The sequence below is a fragment of the Camelus bactrianus genome, chromosome 6 (assembly GCF_048773025.1).
Source record: "Camelus bactrianus isolate YW-2024 breed Bactrian camel chromosome 6, ASM4877302v1, whole genome shotgun sequence".
Classification (NCBI taxonomy): Eukaryota; Metazoa; Chordata; class Mammalia; order Artiodactyla; family Camelidae; genus Camelus; species Camelus bactrianus.
Genome location: NC_133544.1, coordinates 94553157 through 94571598, shown reverse-complemented (window position 1 = coordinate 94571598; position 18442 = coordinate 94553157). Strand labels below are relative to the sequence as shown.

Genomic DNA, 18442 nt, shown 5'->3' with positions numbered 1-18442 from the left:
CATAAACACATTTAATTTACATTAATTCAATATGTCAGTGAAAAGGAAATAATGAGTAAGGAAAATAACAATAAAGCCATGGCTAGAAGAAGCTGAAACAAGTTTCAAAGGCGCAGTCAGGGAAATCGATACCTACTAAATTAACCCAAACTCTCTGACATACCGCTCTAGCGAGTGGTGAAATTCACAGCCCCAGTTTATTTCTTGTCTTTTTGATAATAGCCATTCTGACAGGTGGAGGTGATATGTCATTGTGGTTTTGATTTGCATTTTCCTGATGATTAGTGATGCCAATTATCTGTTAGTCATTTGTACGTCTTCTTGGGAAAAATATTTACTGAGGTCTTCTGTACAATTTTAAAATCTGACATCATCCGTTCTGGCATGCAACCTCCTAGGTCATTCTGTCATGTCAGATTGAGGCCCAGTGTCCCATCTCGGCCCCTGGGGTGGGCTGCCCCACAGTGGCTCTCTGCTTTTTTGCTGTCTGGTCACACATCCTTGTGTGATTCCCACACACTCCCCTGCAGGGTGGATGGACACTGGGACCAGGTTCTGACATGTAGACTGACTCGTGAAAATGTGCGTGACTTCCACTCATTCCCATCTCCAGTGTTCATTCTCTCTCTCTCTGTCTCTCAGTACCTCTCTGTCTGTCTTCTCTCTCTCTGTCTCTCTGTTTCAGTCTGCCTGTCTCTCCTGTATGTATGTTTGCATATGATTATGTTTACATGTGTGTATTTATGTGTGTGTTTTGTTAGCACCCAGGGCAGGTCACTTCTGAAAATGCCTTGATGACATATTGATTCTTTTCATGTTACTGAAGAAAAAACACCTTTGAAAGCTGTGCGAGCACTTTGGTGGTATCAGCACTAAGGACCAGCACTGCTGGGGAAGGGATGCACCTCTGGCCCTTTGATGCATCCTGCACACTGTTCCCCTGGAGTGTTTGTTCACTCTTCCCTCCAGGGGACCTGCTGGGGCCTCTGCCTCCTCACATTGTCACCAGAGCTGGTTGTCACCAGGCCAAAGACCTGCCAGTGTGATGGTGACCAGTGCTGTCTCCACAGTGTGTCCATCTGCCTGTGTCCTCACCTGACACACACCGGCCACCTGCACTGCCTCTCATTGGAACTGCCTGTGTGTGTTTTGTTTCTTTTCAGAACACTGGGTTTCAAGAGGTTTTTGGACCACAGGGATGTGAAACCTTTCTCCGACCTTGAGTCATGAGGAACGATTTTTCCAGGTTGTGGTTTGTCTTTCCAGCTGTCTTTCTTGCCCTTTGTCTTCTGGTTTTGTTTGGTTTGGTTTTGCCAAAGGAAGAGCTAAGCATCTCCCTTCTGGCTCTGGTTTCACACTTAGAACAGCAGTGCCTACCCCAAAATTATGCACATAAGTTACTAAAAAGGCTTCATTTAGGACGTCTCATCTTTAATTCATCTGGATTTTCCTCTCAAAATACAAAAATGCTAATTTATGTAAAAACAATCACCAGTCCTTGCTTAAGATACGTGGGCAGACACAAAAAGCCATCTTGTATATGATTTCATTGATAGGGAACCTCCAAGATAGGTAAAAATCCTGAGAGAGAAAGGGGCTTGTCATGGGCTGGGGGAGGGGGGACTTGCCGTGTGCTTTGTGTACAAGCTTTTACTTTGAGGAAGGAAGTAGTCTGAAACCAGACAGGGGTGCTGATCTCACAGCAATGTGAGTGCACTTAATGCTCCTGAACTGCACAACTTAAACTGTGAAAAGGCTAAACTCTTTTATTATAAAGTTAAAACAAAAAAATAGATGATGCTCTAATAGAAAAGAACAAATCTGACTCCACATTTGATTTGTTTTTTTGGCTCTAACCCTGTGCTCCACGTTCTAGGCTTAGTCCTGCTGGCTCCCCACCTTTTGTAAAACAATGTTGCCTTTAGCCTGTCTGGTAAACAGGAGAGCCTGTTCTCAGGGCTCTGACCTTTAAGGATATTAACACTTTTGCACTCCTACCAAGAAAAGAAGTTGCAGAGTAGAAAATAACATTTGTCTTGTTGGAGGTTTTGCAGGGGCACCATGACCTGACCCACGTGGACAGCTATAGCCCAAGATAATGGCAGACTGATGTCCTGGAGAACCATCTTCCCCAAGTCAGACTTCAGGCTCCTTTTCTACTGAAAAGAGGAGGGGATGTGGTTGGTTGTTGCAGACTTCTTGGTGTAGGATTTCTTTTTTCTTGGAATCTTTTGTTCTTGTAGATGTCCACATCGGTCAGGTCATGGTGTCCCTGTAAAACCTCCAACAAAAACAAAGGTTATTTTCTATTCTGCAGCTTGTTAACTTTATAGGAGTGCAAAAGTGTTAATATCCTTAAAGGTCAGAGCCTTGAGAACAGGGCTCTCCTGTATATGTCAGGCTAAAAGCAACATTGTTTTACAAAAGGTGCAGAGCTGGCAAGACTAAGCCTAGAAAACAGGGCACAGGGTTAAAACCAAAGGAACAGATCCAATATAGGGCCTGACCTGTTCTCCACTATTGGAAAATCCCTGGGGAGAGTTGGGAAATTCCATACAAGGGTAAGCCAGCCTCGGTGGCATCCAGGCCCCCTGTCGCTGCCCCTGTGCTGAGGGTGGGCTGGGCTTTGGTGGCTGTGAGAACGGGATTCTGTCTGGGGGACTTTCTGAGTCTGAATCAGCACATCACCTTTGGCTGCATGAGGCTGTTACTGTTAAAAGTTAGCTTGATCCTCACCATCCCGGGGGTTGGGGGTTTGTTGGCCAGAAAGGAACTGCTTCCTGGGAGTGGCTGTCCTGAAACTGAGACCAGACATTCTAAGGTGGATTTTCATGCTTGTCCTTTTTATTTTAGTGTTCATCACGTCCTTTTAGATTTTTTTTCCTATTTGAAAATACAGATCACATGTTTAACAAATAACCCTAACTTTGCCGTACAATTATGGTTATGATCTTGTTGTTCCCTTCAGAGTTTTACAGGCAGCGCTCCCACCGCCCTGGTGGAAGGCCTTCCCGAGGCTCTGCAGAAGCAGTTTGAGTGTGAACACCCTGCTGTGTGAGGGGTGAGCAGCTGCTGCACGGCCCGCTCTTCAAGGTGACACGTGACTTGTTTTGAAGCCGTGGGAGAGCCACCCACAGGGCTGTCAAGGGCCGAGCATCCAACATCAGGCATCCCTGGGGATGGGGAGCTGCTGCTGGAGTTGAGCATGAGGACCTCTGGGAGTGACCGAGTGGTCTGAGGAGCAGTGGACTCTCAGATGCCCTGACGGAGGCAGCAGGGGTGGTAGCAGTTGTTGGCACCGAGGTCCTGAGGTCCAGTGCATCCCTAGGAGCTGGGTGGGAACAGCCCCCATCCCTGGTGATGCTCAAATCCTTGCTGTGTGCACGGCAGTCAGCCTGGGGCAGGAGTTCTGAGGGGGGACCCTCAGAGCCTGTGCTGGGGCTGGCTGGTGAATGTCAGCCATGTCGCTGAGTGGCCCTGTGTTGGTAATTTTCAGTGACTACAGATGCTGGCAGCTCTTGCTTGTGACCTAGAACTAGAACTAGACGCTCTCCCTTGCTGCGCAGAGATGCACAGGTGGGCCTCGTTCTAAAGGTACTGCCTGGCCTCCCGTGTTGCCGTGGCCCTGAACTGGAGAGCGCAGCCCCCCGCCTGTTTCTCGACAAGGTACTGCATGTTGTTTGGGAATGGCTTTTGGAATGCAAACCATTTTCTTTTTTCAGCCATAGTATAAAAAAAATACCAGTATTATGAGACACAGTGACATTCCTCTTGCCAGGAAATACCAGAAAGAAGAAAAAGCACATAGGTGAAAATGAGTAAACTGACCCTGTGAATTTCAGCTTAAGTTTATTTTTAGTAAAGTAAACTAAAGATGTAATGATACTGCCTAGACATTTTATTTTATTTTTATTTTTCCCTTTATTGGAGGCACTGGGGATTGAACTCAGGATCTTGTGCCGGCCAAGCATACGCTCTACCACTGAGCTATACTCCCCACCCCCTGCCTAGACATTTTAAAATAACTTCAGTGGGATATAATCAGATTGGTTTTGCAAATTAACCGTAAAAGTCACAGTGTTGGCATTTCCTCATATTCTTGGGTGGGAATTCCTCCTGTTTTCTTCCCTTAATATTTGTTTTATTCTTGAGAAATGAGTGTTTGATTTGTAATCTCTTAATATTGTCTGGGTGGCTAAGAAAATTCGTGAGTTGATGGCAGACGGTGAAAACGTGGTCGTCCTCCATGAGAGGCTCGGCGTTTTTAAAAGAACAAGATGAGCAGCTTGTGCAGTGGATGAACAGGTGATTATGTCAGAAACAGGAAATAACGCTGTCTGTGAGAGAACGGTGTTTCACATGCAGTTCATTTCGTGTTTCTTACAGGTGACTGGGATGATGGGACTCTTTCTGCTGGAGGCAGTGGGACAATTTATGGTTGGGGTCGTAACCATAGGGGTCAGCGTGGGGGCATCGAAGGTGCCAAAGTGAAAGCCCCCACTCTGTGTGGAGCCCTTGCAGCTCTCAGCCCCGTGCAGCTCATTGGAGGAGAGCAGACGCTCTTCGCAGGGACAGCTGCCGGGAAGGTAAGGCTGCGTGTTCTGGGCCCTCCTGACAGTGGATTGAGAGGCAGCCGTGGCCGGTGTGCATCTGGTTCACAGGATGTACGAGTGTTCTGTGCTGAAACATGGTCCCAAGACTAATGGTACTTAGCAGTGTCCTGGAAGCAGTTATTGTTCCAGAGGGTTTCTGTATAATCTTTAGTGCATTCTTTGGCCACAGAAGTTTTCTATTTTGAAATACAGCATGCATACAGAAGTGTATTATACTTGTTTGCATATCGATAATTTGTTAGATGTTCGTGTTCCTTTTTTGTTGCTGTCATGATGCTGTCTTTGGGAAAAGCACTGCCGCTGGTGTGTGGAGATAGTTGATGTTTACATATTGGCTTTACGACGAGCAAGCTTGTACTATTTTCTTTCTTAGTGTCTCAGAACGTTTTCTGTCTTGTTTATAAAGACGCTGTGATCTGTAAATGAATTTTGTTCTTTCCTTTCCAGTCCACCTGTCTTTTTTTCAACTCTCTCCTGTGTGGGAGAAGGGAGCTCGTTGCTGGGTGGGAGTTGCAGTCCAGTGGTGAACAGGGTTGGGTAGTGGGTCTGTTCTTGGCTCGATCCAGGCTGCAAAGGAAGCGCTGTGGCTGAGCCCTCCACACACTTACTGGAGGGGGTTTGGTAGACACTTTTATCAAAGTAAGAAGCTCTTTCTTTTTCTACATATGGATGGATATTGACTTTTGTCAAATGCTCTTCCTACGTTTAAAAAACATTCTTACAGATGCCTTCTCCTTCAGTGGGTTAGTGGAGTGAATTGGATTGTTTTTCTTGTATCAAACAATTCTTGCCTTCTTTGGAGACACTCAGCTTGGTCAGGATAATTTTGATCTTTTTTTGCTTTGTGTTTGGGATCTTGGGGAGATGGAGATCATGAGTGCAATCATCATAATTTTCGTCTTATGCACTCTGTGTCTGATTATGGCACTACGTCCGTTATCCGTGTAACTTACAACAATTAATACAATACACATGGATCGTCTCAGTTTCTCTGGGGGCCTCCAGCCCAGAATCTCTCATGAGGCTGCAGGTGCTGCCGGGCTGTCCTGAGAAAGGTTCGGCTCCCTGGGGCCCCTGGCTGAGGCTGCCCCCGTCCTCCACCATCTCACGTGGCAGCTGGCCCCATGAGAGCAAGCACGGGGAGGGCGAGGGAGGGAGCGAGCAGGACACAGGTCACAGTCTTGTGTGACCTAATCTAGAAGCGACACCCCATCCCTGTTGCTGTGTTCTGTCTCTTAGAGTCACTAGGTCGGCCCACATGCGGGGAGAAGGGGTTACGTGGGGGCGGGAACCCCTGGATGCAGGGACCCCAGGAACACCTGGGAACAGCGTCGGAGGCTGCCCGCCAGAAGCATCAGGGTCATGCCAACCTCAGAACAAGGGTAGGAGTGGAGCCCTCTTTTTCTGTTTTTGGGAGAATTCTGTCTTTTAGTTGTCTCCTGGCTACTTTAACATGTGTATTAAAAATCGAAAGTGAATTAGTATGTCTGTCATCCTCCCGAGTAAAGGCTGATCCTCTGTCGCCCTGCCCCCAAAGACAGGCAGGGTTATTATTGTCGCTTTATGTAGACCGTGTATTTTCTGGGTTTACGCAAATGTCACACATGCCTTTGCTCACCTTTATTTCTCAGGTCTCAGACCTTATATCTGCAGTCATTTTTCTTCTACTTTAAGCATGTATTTTCAGTTTCCTTTAGTAAGGATCTCTTCCGGTTAATTTTCTGATTTTTTTTTTTTTGAAAAATATCTTTATTTTGTCCTTTTTCTAGGCAAGAGTTGCAAATATTTTCCATAAAGGGCAGATACTGTTTTGGGCTGTGGGTGTCCAGTAGTCTGGTCTCTGTTGCAGCCGTGAAGGCAGCCTGTGGGGAAATTGTAAAGGACTGGGTGTGGCTGTGTGCTAATAAAACCATTTACAAAGACAGGTGGTGGCCTCCAGGCTGTCTGACCACCCTTGTGCTAGGGAATACAATTTTCAGTTCACCATTACTTTCAGTCAGCCCGTTAAAAGTTTTATTATTCTGGTTTTTGGCCTTCACTGTTGCTAATGGGGTGTCAGCAGTCACATTAATTTTCACCCAAATGAAGGTAATAAAATCTTTCCTTTGTGGCTGCTTTCAAGATCTTTCTTTAGTGGTCCTCAGTTTCACTCTGCCGTATTAAATATCTGGGTTTCTTTTTATTTTTCCTGCCCTTTTTTGTACTGCTTTGTTTTTGCCAGGTGGTGAGGGTTAAGGGGTGGGCTTCCTGGCTGAGAAGTGTTCTTTCAACAACTCTGGTAAATTCTCAGACATAATTTTTTCAAATATTGCCTCGCCCGTATTCTCTGTGTGTTCTCTACCTACAGCTGGGTTCCGAGTGGTGTTCAGGTGAGAAGGTCTACCCCAAATTACCTCTAACCCTTCTTTACTGTTTCTTCTTCCCTTTGTGCTTCTGGGCCATGTGTTGGGTAATTCCTTCAGGTCCATCGTCTAGTGGTCTAGTCTTTCTTCATCTGTGTTTAATCTGCTATTTGCTACATCTGAGTTTTTCATTTCTACTATTTTTAAAATTAATTTCTGGAAGTTCTGCTTTGGGTTTTCTTATAGTTTCTTATTCCTTGGGGATACTTTTAAGCTTTCATTTCTTTAAACATAATATTGGACTTTTTTCCTTCCTGATTCTCTCTCATGGTGTCTTCTTTCCTTTTAGATAATGTGAATTTTTAAAACTACAAGCTGACCATTTTCTTTGGAAAACTTTGTGTAGAAATTCTTTGAGGCCAAGCCCGAAGTCACTCATCAAAAGAGGATTTAGAACTCGGGGGTACCGCCAACCTGAGCCACCGTAAGTGAAATTCTCTCCCTAAGGAATTTAGATCATAGGTTAGCATTAATTCAGACTGAGAATCATCTCAGAGACCAGCTTCCTTGGTTATGAATCCTGAGGAGAGACTCCCCTTCTCATTCAGCCCTAAGTTTGAGAAGAGCTACTTCTTTGTTCTCTTCTCAGTTCTCACTCACAGCCTGCGTGAGAGGATGCCCTTGGAGCCTCATCTTCCCCCAGAGAGTTTTCTTTTCGGCTTAGCCTCACACCCCCCCCCCCCACACCCTGTGCAGTCAAGACCCTCAAAACTTTCCCGGGGAAGCTGACTTTGGGGTCATTTCCTGTTTGAGTTCTTGGTTTCACTTCCTGTTTGGTCCTTGAGTTTCCCTTACTGTTGCATCAGTGCAGCAGTGCATCAGACACAGTACGAATCAGCGTGTAAGTTTTTGTAGGAGGAAGTATTTAATATGCATTTGAAAGTGGCAGTCCTGATTTTTTTTTTTATGATAAAGATGTTTTACGTCCCAAATCAATTATTTGAGTGAAAGAAAAACAGCAGAGTCTACCACGTGGTTTCTATGCTGCCTTGCTGAAATAGTAAATATATTTATAATTTTTCTGTGGGTGTTTCTGTGAGTATCACTTATCTGAGATTTGCATAAAGTAGATAGTTAAATCTTTTGTTTTCCTTGGTATTAACCCTGATTGGTATTCTAAACAAAAATAGGAATGCTTCTAGGGAAAAGACGATTTCTAAGTACATTTTCTGAATTTGGGATTTCTATCAGTTAAATTTTTTTCTTCCATCTTTAAAGATTTTATAAAGGAAAAATGAAGTCAGACATTCCTGTGATTTTTTTAATGCTAACTTTTCTCTGCAGTAAAAATGTTTAGAGCATTGATTGGGTTTATTAATCACTAAAATACAGTCCTCAGCCTCAGCACCAACTTAGCAAATGCCTGAATGCAGATACAAATGGAAACTAGAATTGTTTGCTGACTCACATGAAGAAAGATGTCAGTTTGTTATTTCTTTTTATTATTTCCAGCTTTATTGAGATATAACTGAAACATAACACCGTGTAGTTTAATATACCACTCCAGCCCCTGGCAACCATTATTCCACTCGCTGTCTGTATGAGTTTAACTTTTTTTGGATTCCACACGAGTGATCTAATTCAGCTTCTGTCTTCTTCCGTCTGTCCGTTTCACTTAGCATGATACCCTCAGTCAGGGTCATCCGTGTGGTCACCAGTGGCAAGACTGCTGTCTCCATCATGGCTGAATGATATTCTGTTGTGTGGGAGAGGTACCTGTACCTGTCTGGGTCTCACATCTTCCTTACCCATTCATCCACCAGTGGACACAGGTGGTGTCCACGTCTTGGCTCTGCGATGAACACGGGAGTGTAGATGTCTCTGAGAGATCCTGGCTTCAGAGCCTTTGACTATTAACTCAGCAGTATGATCACTTGGATCATAAAGTATACCTATTTTTAATTTTTTGAGCAACTTCCATGCTGTTTTCCACAGAGGCTGCACCATTCACATTCCCACCAACAGTGCACAAGGATTCCAATTCTATATTGTTACCAACACTTACCTTTGGGGACTTTTTGTTTTATAATAAACACCCTAACAGGTGTGAGGGGATGTCTCCTTGTGCTTTTGATTTGCATCCCCCTGATGATTATGATGGTGAGCATCTTTTCCTGTACCCGTTGGCCACCTGTACATCTTCTGTGGGTCATTTCCCTCAGTGGTTTTGTCTGGTGTTTCTTTCTAATCTGATTCAGATCATGGCTCTGTGACAAGTATATCACAGGAGCAAAGCTTATGTGCCCCTCAGTGCACCCTACGGGATGGCACATGATTTCAGTGTGTCCACTGTGGATTACATTAACTTTGCTTATTGAATGTCATGTTTGCTAAACTTCTGCATCACAAAGTTGCTATTTTTTCCTTTAAGGGCAATAAGTATAAAATAATTGGCCTGTAATCTTCAAAGATGTCATGTTTTTAAAAACCAGATTATAAAAGAGAAGGAAAGGCTGAAATTCTTAAATGTGAGAGTAAAATAATATCTGTTTCTGCCCCCCACTATATATATATATATATATGCAAACCTAGTTCCAATGAGTACAGTGGTTTTACTAAGCAATCTATTGGGATTTTATTTGAGAATAGAAAATAGCAATACAGGTGCATCTTTAATGAGTACTTCAGAGTCAAGCCTTGGAAAAGGATTTTTTTAATTCTTTTTCATACAACTATAGTTTTTTCCCCTGAAGGTGTGATCATTGTTCACAGGTATTCGCAGAGGGACGTCTTCATCCTGTGCATGTGGAAAGTAACCTGAGAAGTCTAAGCTTCCTGCTCAACGACCCCCAGAGCACCAGCCACTTGGCCTTCTGAAGAACTGTTTTATCACTAATCAAAGAAGTGAGGGCTAAAAATATTTTTAACAATATACATGTGCGTGCCTTTTCTGAAAAGCAGCAGCTGTCAATATCATTTAACAACGTAAGAGCTTTCAAATTGTTTTGGCATCAGATAAAGAATGTGAATTGCTATTTTCTGTTTTAACCCTCCCCAGGTTCTGGGAGATTTCACTGCAGTTCTGTTTACAGTTTCTTGCTTCACAGCTCCCACAGAATTAGTATCCTTGGATTTCAGGGTCCTCCCTAGTGAAATCCTTCGGAGACGTGCACAGCTCTTAGACATTCTCTGACACTGCTCATTCATCTCCTCACCGTGACCTTTAGTCCTCCCCCTTCATTGGTGAAAAGTGGCTAAAGTTAAAGGAGATTTGGGTGCAAAAGACCAACAGACCCCAGCCTGGACTCTCCCCACCTGAACTTTCTTGGGCCCAGGCTCCCTGAATGCCGATGCTCCACTCCCCTCACACACCTGCTCCTGTGGGCTTGTGCCTTCTGTGGTTCCCCACAGCAGCCATTCTGCCTGCCTCTGGCTTTGGCCCCCTGACACTTTCTCCAAGTCTGGTTTTGGCTTGCACTTTGCCGGTGACCGTTCCACCTGCACTTTGTCATCAATCACCTCAAGCTAATTCTGTTCACGAACTTAACCATTAGCCTCAGCAATGCTCTCTGCCCCAAACCCTGCCCTCCTTGGTCATCCAAACGCTGCAGGCTGGGACGGGAGCTATTTAATCTCACACTGTTTAATCTGTTTCCCTGCTTGTCAGCCTGGAATACTAGCATTTAGTACCTAGTGCCTGGTTTTTATCAGGCACCCAATTATCATTTGATAAATAATACATAAATATTTTGCAGGTGGTCTTAAACTGAGGGGTCTGCGTGTTTGCCGGGTAAAGCGTCATTAGCTAAATCAAAAAACCTAAAATGCAGAAGGTGGTGGTGCCCGGAGCCTGGAAACTTTCTAGCTTTATGTGATCTTAGGATGTGAAGTAGGTCTCTGAGAATGGGAAAGGCAAAGGGCCATACATGTTCTCAGTTTTAGAGTTAGGAGGATAATATAAGCAATTCTTAAATTAGTCCTTTTCTTTTATAGATAAAGTTTACTGCCCATGTTGGTCAGGGACAAGTAAAAGAAAACTTACAGAGGTCCTGACCACAAAGTTTATAATAGTTGACCCCCATGACCACCCTGGGAGTTGGTACAGCAGATATTAAATCACCATGTGTGGATGAGAAATAAGCACTTTGGGGAGTTAAATATTTAGCCCGAATTCTCATCTAGGAGATTCAGGGATGGTCTCAGTCTTAGTTCTTTGGCGTGGAGATCCATTGCTCTTTCTAGAGTTATTCATTTTTAAATCCAGAAACATTAGTTACTTTCAGCCATGGCAATAATTCTAGGTCATTAGAGTTGTCATATATCTATTGTTATCTGTTATTTTGCCTCATTCTTCCTACTTAGATGATAATATTCATGATAACATCTACCTTTAGATCAGATAAGAAGAAAGAAAAATGCACTACTTCGCGTATGTGCCAGGAGGAGGCTCTGAGGGTCTGCAGACAATGTTTTCTGAAGGCAATGGTTAGAATACAGGCATATTTTTCTCTTATTTTGATTAGTGCCTAATGGTTCACCAGCTCAGCTTTCCTCAGACTGTCCCACAACACTGATGACCAGTAACAGGAGAATGGGCGGCACCCCTCACGGGAGCGCTGGGAGGGCTGCCGTGATGTGTGCGCGGTGACTACCAGCCCCCGTGCGCGGACTCAGGACACAGGTGCCAGGAAGCAGCCACGTGTGGATCCGGAAGGTCTGCTCAGTTAATGACCTCACTGTCCAAAACCGCAGTAACTATTGAACTGAAACCCACAGCCTTCATGCTAACAGGGATCCATGCCTTTGTTTTTCACACCTTTTTATTGTAGTGCTTTCCCTGCATGCAAATGAGATTCTTAAGGAAAACTTCGCATGATTTTCTTGAGGAGAAAAGCCTTGAGCTGTCACGCTGTAAAAGTGCAGTGGAAGAGCGGTAAGACTATAAGTGTTCAGGGTTGAAAAAAAGAAGGAAAGGCTTGGTTTCTGGCTTTAACAGAAACTAAATGAAATCAGGCAAATTGCTAAGCCACTCGGAATATTCTCAGTTAAAATGATAACTGTCACACACAAGAGTATGGCGTAGGTGCCATCTGCAGTGCGGGTCAGAGGAGCTCTGTAAAGCACTCATGGTGAGTTCTCTGGGAGCCCCTTGTCACCCCCATGTCACAGATGGGGAGATCCCCCAGTGTCCCACAGCACATCCCATCCAAGTTAGAAGAACAACGCAACCCCAAGAGGGTTATAAATTAGTGTCCAACGTGCTCAAAGAAAATATGTTTTATATGGTTTTGAAGCAAATTTCCTGCTGAAAATTAGCTGAGTATTGGAATCATCCTTTACATGTCATTTCTCTTTACATCTTCACAGATGAGATTCCATTAGGATGGAACTGAGGGCAGAGAAAGGTTAAAGACTCAACATAATCACACACCAAGTTGTAGGCAGGCCTTTTAAAAATCACATGTAAGGAATTACTAAGAAAATAAAGACATATATCCTGGAGAAGTTGTCATAATCCATCTCATTGCTTTTTTTCAGTCTCTAAATGCTTGCTTCTAGAGGTAATTTAAAAATTGAAGAAAATGACATGTTTCAACAGTACTTGGAGAAGAAAAAAAACTCAATTTGAATGCAAACTCCAAAAATGCACCCATTACTGTCTAGCAGATGAGACCAATACCTAAATTTCTAGCATTATAAAGGGGACCTTTAAATGACACAGTGGAATGGGGGTGTGAGCTCCAAGGGACACTCCCCTCACGTCCTGGAGCAGCCAGTGAGGATGAAGATAAAAACAAGAGACCACAGGAATCACTTCTGAACAGACAGAACATGAACGTGTCCAAGCTACAAAATAGCAAATGCCCTCTTCCCCATAGTGTGAGTGACAGCTGCAGGTCCACCCCAGCTCACCCCTCCCTCCTCCTCCCAAGGCTCCTTGAGATACCCAGTCATAGAGCTGCCAGCCCCCTCAGAGCCTCCAGCCTAGAGCAGAGCCATTTCTTCAACCTCTCCCCCAGTTCACTGAGCACCAGCCAAATCCAATGGGTTCTTCCTAACAGCCTCTTACGAGAAGCCCCAAGGCTTTCCCATGGTGTGTCTCCTCCTTAATGAGTAATAACTTGTGCCCTAGGGATGCTTGGCTGCAAGACATTAAGTCAGGATGTTGCCAAGTCCAAACTCATTCTGCTAGCCGTGTGACAGGCCAATAAATTGGGAGACAATGTGTTGGGGCAAACAAAAGTGACTTTATTTGGAAAGCCAGCTGATCGAGGGGATGGCAGACTAGTGTCTTGGGGAACCATCCTGCTCCAGTCAGAATACAGGCTCCTTTTATAAAAAAAAAAAAGGGGGGGGTGTGGTTGGTTGGTGCAAACTTCTTGCTGCAGGGATTCTCTGTTCTTGCAGCCATCCTCGTGGGTCAAGCCATGGTGTCCCTGTAAACCGCCAACAAAACAAAAGTTATTCTCTATTTTGCAACTTCCCATCTCTGTATGAGGGCAGAAGTGCTGACATCCTTAAAGGTCAGAGCCTGGAGAACAGGCTCTCTTTTCAGGCTATAGGCAACATTGTTTCCCAAAAGGTGCTGCACTGGCAAGACTGAGCTTGGAAAACAGGGCACAGTGGTTAAAATTAAAGGAACAGATCCAGTACAGGGCCTGACCTGTTGTCTATTACAAGGACAAGTCACACAGGAGAGCCTGATGACACTTCATGTCTTGTCCAAGTGGCGGTCACATTCGTGTTCTTGTAATAATTCATTAAACCACACATTTATGGTTGCTGAACTATCTCCCCTGCAGGTAATAGTTTACGATTAAATTTTTAATTCTGCACTGGATACAGAGATACGTTTCTTTGCCCAGGAATAAAATATTCCCTTCTATCAACTTACTGGGCAAGATCATATACAAATATCAATAATTAAAATATTTTTACACCCTAGAAACATGCCCCCATGTTTAAGAGAATGGGATTAAAAAGAGGAGCAATATGCCAATATTCCAAGATGCAGTAATAGTTTACATCAGCACAACATCCATCTCTTTGTTTTCTCTGGTCAAATGCATTTGAATGCACACTCCCAAGTCATCAGAATGAATGGAGTAAAGACATGAGCCCACACACGTTTCACTCAGTGTGGGAGACACTAAGGGCTTCTCACACCGGAGGAACAGCCTAGAATGTCCAAGATTGGGTGTTTCCACCAGCAATAGGACCTCAGTGTCAGGCAGACTTGCAAGGACCCAGCCTGAAGGAGACTCTGCCATCCTCCATGTGTGTCATCAAAGTTTCACTGAAGGCAGATCCATCAGCACTGGAGGCCGACGGGGTCAGGGCCAGAGTGAAGACCAACAGGGATGCATTTGTGGGTCAGCCCTAGAATTCTACACATCTCCTCACAGGCAGCAGCTCCTCAGCAAAATATTTGCACTACGGAAGGGGGGCAAAAAGAATTTTTAGTGGAGAGCCATCCACCTACCATCCGTCCCCATGTGAGTGAAAAAACGTGACTTCTGTTATGTGAAGTGCCTGAAATGTCTTTTCCAGGATCGCAGCCGGTGTTCAGCAGCACCGGGTCCACCCCTGACTGGCACTGTGGGCACTCCTCCAGCTTGCAGAAGGTGATGTTCATGATGTTTTCCTGCAGCGTGAGCACGTCCACGGCGCCCACCGCCTTGTCCACATAGAAGGCGCTCAGCCGCCGCCAGTCCACGCTCTCCAGCCGCGGTCGGAACAGGAAGAAGGGCAGTGGGCCTGAAGCTGCGCTGGGCGGGACACAGGCCATGGCGGCCCCACCTGCCGCGGTGGCTGCCAAGGTATCGGGACCTCCCAGGCCCCTGGCGAGCGGTTAATAGACATGCTTCTGACAGGGCATGCTTGGAAGCAAATCTGCCGCCTCTGCTGGCATCAGAGGAGGGGACGGTCCCATCTACCCACCCTGGCCACCTCCCAGGCCGCCGCCGCCGCCCCACCCTCTGGAGCGGGAGAAGACTGGGTCCCGGGTGGTCGCGGCCTAAGGTCTGGGGGTCCAGACTGTTGCTATAGCAGCGCCCGGGGCAGGGACGCGGAGCAAAGGGCTCGCCCGCCTGCGCGCAGTCAGCGTGCACCCAGGGCTCTTCTAAACGTGTGTGGCAGCTCCACTCTGTTTTCTGGAGAGGCTGAAATGTTTCTAGCAGCAACTTGTAGATCTCAGGCCTCTCATTCTTGAGGTCTTCTGGGGGCTGCTTGTAGCTACCACAGAGATGGATGAACTAAGGAAAAGCCAGACATTCCTCAGTTCACCAGGGAGTCCTTGCTTGGACCAACCATCAGGAAAAATTTTGTCTTTCCTGGCAGGTCTATGTGCTGTGGTCTCCATCCACTGGGCTGCAGGATCCGCAGGAACAAGGGCCGTGGTTTCTCTTGCTCACTGTTCCACCCCCACACACCCCCAGCACCCCAGCTGCGCGCTCCTGGGCGGGCGCCCGGCGCTGCAGGCGAATGGGGGCGAGGCTGGGGACGCAGATCCCGGGGCGCTGCTTGGAGGCCGAAGAACAGTCGAGGGGGAAGCGGCGGGCCAGCTCTCCTTTCAGGGCACAGGATGAGGACTGTCTGTTTTGGGCAAGTTGTGAGGAGGAGAGCCGCCAGGTGCTTCTCTGGGCCGTCCCAGATTTTAGGCTGCGGCGCCTCGGGATCCCCCTCTCCGCTCCCGCCTGCCTCCCCTCCGCGATCTCGCTCCCACCTCTTCTCTCTGCTTCCCAGCTCCTCTGGATTTTTCTAATGTCAAAAAGGCTTTTTGTACTGAATTTTCTTGTTCTTTCTGGGCAGGGCCTATGCATCAGAGTTCCACAGAACACAGACTGAAATGCCGTGACATGCACGTGGGAGCACAGATCTTGCTCTTGAATAAGTTTGGGATGTTACACAGCAACCAAATTTCAATGGGCTTCTGTAGTGCAGAAGTTCTTTAAAACGTTCTTGTGCAACCTCGGCCGCAAAAGCATCATTTAAGAGGCAATTTCCCTAACTTACCTCATGATGAAACCTGTTTCGCTGGGCATCCCTAAAAGATCTCCTTCAGCAGCTCGGTAGACCACTTGGGAAAACACTTCTCTTCCTGGAGTCATGGACTTAAATAAAAGGTCCCTTTAAAAATATGACTTTAATTTAAGGCCCAAGAAAATGAGACTACTCTATTTAGGACCGCATGATTTTGTCACTCTCCTAACCAGAAACATTGGGGGCGCCCTGACCCCCAGCACTTCCAGCCTCACCCCCGCCTGGCAGCTCTCCCCAAACCTGCCCAGGGCTTCTTTCTGCCTGGTCAGATTTATTCTATAAGAAACACTGACCTCTGCAATTAGCAAAGCAGGCACCAGCAAACTTCATAGCAAATCAGATGGAAACCAATTTTTAAAATATGCATAGAGTGACTGCATCTTGAGAAATGCATTAGTAAAATCCAAGAACTCTCTGTAATTAGTAGTAAAAACCCTAGACAGCTGAAAAGCAGAGTTGTCAATAATTGACCAAGAAATTACAAATACAAATCAACTGAAAACTTCTATTGATTACCTACTGAATGCAGATTCAAATATGGAAAAATTAAGGTTCTGCTCTTGAGGAACCTACAGACTGTGATTAGAAAAGTATTGCACAAAGTTTTAAAGACAGCACACCTATAGCGCCAGGGCAGACTATGGACTCCCATCAAATTCCCAGTGAGTAGGGCTGCTGGGTAATTTCAGGCGGAGAGCAAGAACAGACAGAGGGCAGGAAGGATGCAGTGGGCTGCGGGGCCATGGCCGGGCGCAGAGGTCACTGGGAGATTCAGTGGAGCTGGGGGGGCCCGAGTATCTGCTTGCCAGGCTTAGGCTGCAGCAGGGGCTGGGCTGGATCCGGTGTATTCCTGCCCTGTAAGCTTGTGCATAGTGGGAACCATGAGCAGTATTCTTTTATTTTGTTTCATTTTTTCATTTCTGTGTTACATTTAGAATGAGAAAAAATAAACTTTAAAAATAATAGAGAGATGCAAATAACTCCAGTCTCTCCTACCAGGTAGATATTAAATCATCTCCCCCAAATAGGTGTTATCCTTTCAGCATAATCTTTGTGAAACATTTACAGAAGCACCATGTCAAAACTTCCCTAATGGGATGAGCTTCTGGCATCAATGGTTTTTTGACTACAGGAAGGCATTTTCGGTAATTTTTATCCGACATTCTGTCTGTTAGAATAAAAGCCAATAGTTTTATTTTAGCATAAGTGTATGCACTCAGCTGAGGATATTTAATTTTAAAGCTACAATCTGGCCATGGGTAGGCAGCAGAGAGAGCTCACCTGTACAGCATCATTCATGACTCAGTTTCTGGTGTCAACACATTACTTCGCCTACAGAGCATTCAGCAATGTGTTCCACAGTTTGAAGCAGCTTACCTTCCTGGTTTGGGGATAGCTTTACAATAATAGTTACATGGTTACACCCCAGGATGCTCCCTGCAAATTCAATGTTTTTCCTGTTAAAAGAATTTCCTAAGATCACTTCCAGAGTATTGTGACCAAGTTAAGGCGATAAGATCAGATCCCTTCTGCTATTTTGGTTGTGGGTTTGGTGTAACAAACTAGTAAGACATGTACTGTTCATTGTTTCTGAGAACAGTTTAGAGCTTTAGCTTTTTAAACTTACATAGTTATCAGAGGAATAAAGCCAACCACAATGTAAGGATCAACAGAATGCAGTAATCCACTCATAAAGGACAGTCAAGTGTGCTTACACATATTCAAGAAATCAATCATCTAGGTTATAAATAATATGTAGTTCATTTGTGTCCTTCTTTTTTAGATTCCACGTATAAATGATACCATATGGCATTTTTCTTTCTCTATCTGACTTACTTCACTTAGAATGATGATCTCCAGGTCCATCCATCTTGCTGTAAATGGCATTATTTAATTATTTTTATGGCTGAGTAGTAGTCCATTGTGTGTGTGTGTGTGTGTATATATACACACACACCTCACACCTTCTTTATCCAGCCACCTGTTGATGGATATTTGGGCTGTTTCCACACCTTGGTTATTGTAAAGAGTGCTGCTGTGAACATTGAGGTGCAGGTGTCTTTTTGAATTTTTTTCCCCGAATATATGCCCAGGAGTGGGATTGCTGAATCACATAGTAAGTCTATTTTTAGTTTTTTAAGGAACTTCCATACTGTCCTCCATAGAGGCCGCACTAAAATTTTAATTCTGTGGTGGCTTTTTCTTTTGCTTAATTGACTTGATTACTGAGTTTAGAAAATAATTTGATCCAATCTTATGCTTCAAAATGTAGTTTAATCTTAATTATTTATGTATGTATTTATTTATAATGTTTATAAAATAAATAAATGTATAATATATTTATTAAAATAAATAAATGTGTAATATATTTATTAAAATAAATAAAAGTAAAAAAATAATCTGTATTTTTTTTTGCAGGGTCTACAAATAATTTTATTGAATAAA

At 44.8% G+C, this 18442-nt stretch overlaps 1 long non-coding RNA gene across 30 annotated transcripts in view; it reads left to right on the top strand.

Moving 5' to 3' along the window:
• Positions 1–18442, top strand: part of LOC105079213 (uncharacterized) — a 57077-nt gene that overhangs the window by 25190 nt on the left and 13445 nt on the right. For 15 of the 30 annotated variants that reach the window (XR_012507770.1, XR_012507793.1, XR_012507769.1 and 12 more), the window contains 7 exons: positions 1164–1246; positions 2969–3093; positions 3497–3666; positions 4387–4586; positions 7305–7439; positions 9728–9940; positions 11479–18396. This is a non-coding gene — a long non-coding RNA (uncharacterized LOC105079213). Of the gene's footprint in view, positions 1–1163; positions 1247–2968; positions 3094–3496; positions 3667–4200; positions 4306–4386; positions 4587–7304; positions 7440–9727; positions 9941–11478; positions 18397–18442 lie in introns of those variants that run through there. The other 15 variants (XR_012507784.1, XR_012507791.1, XR_012507785.1 and 12 more) reach the window with 15 other exon arrangements.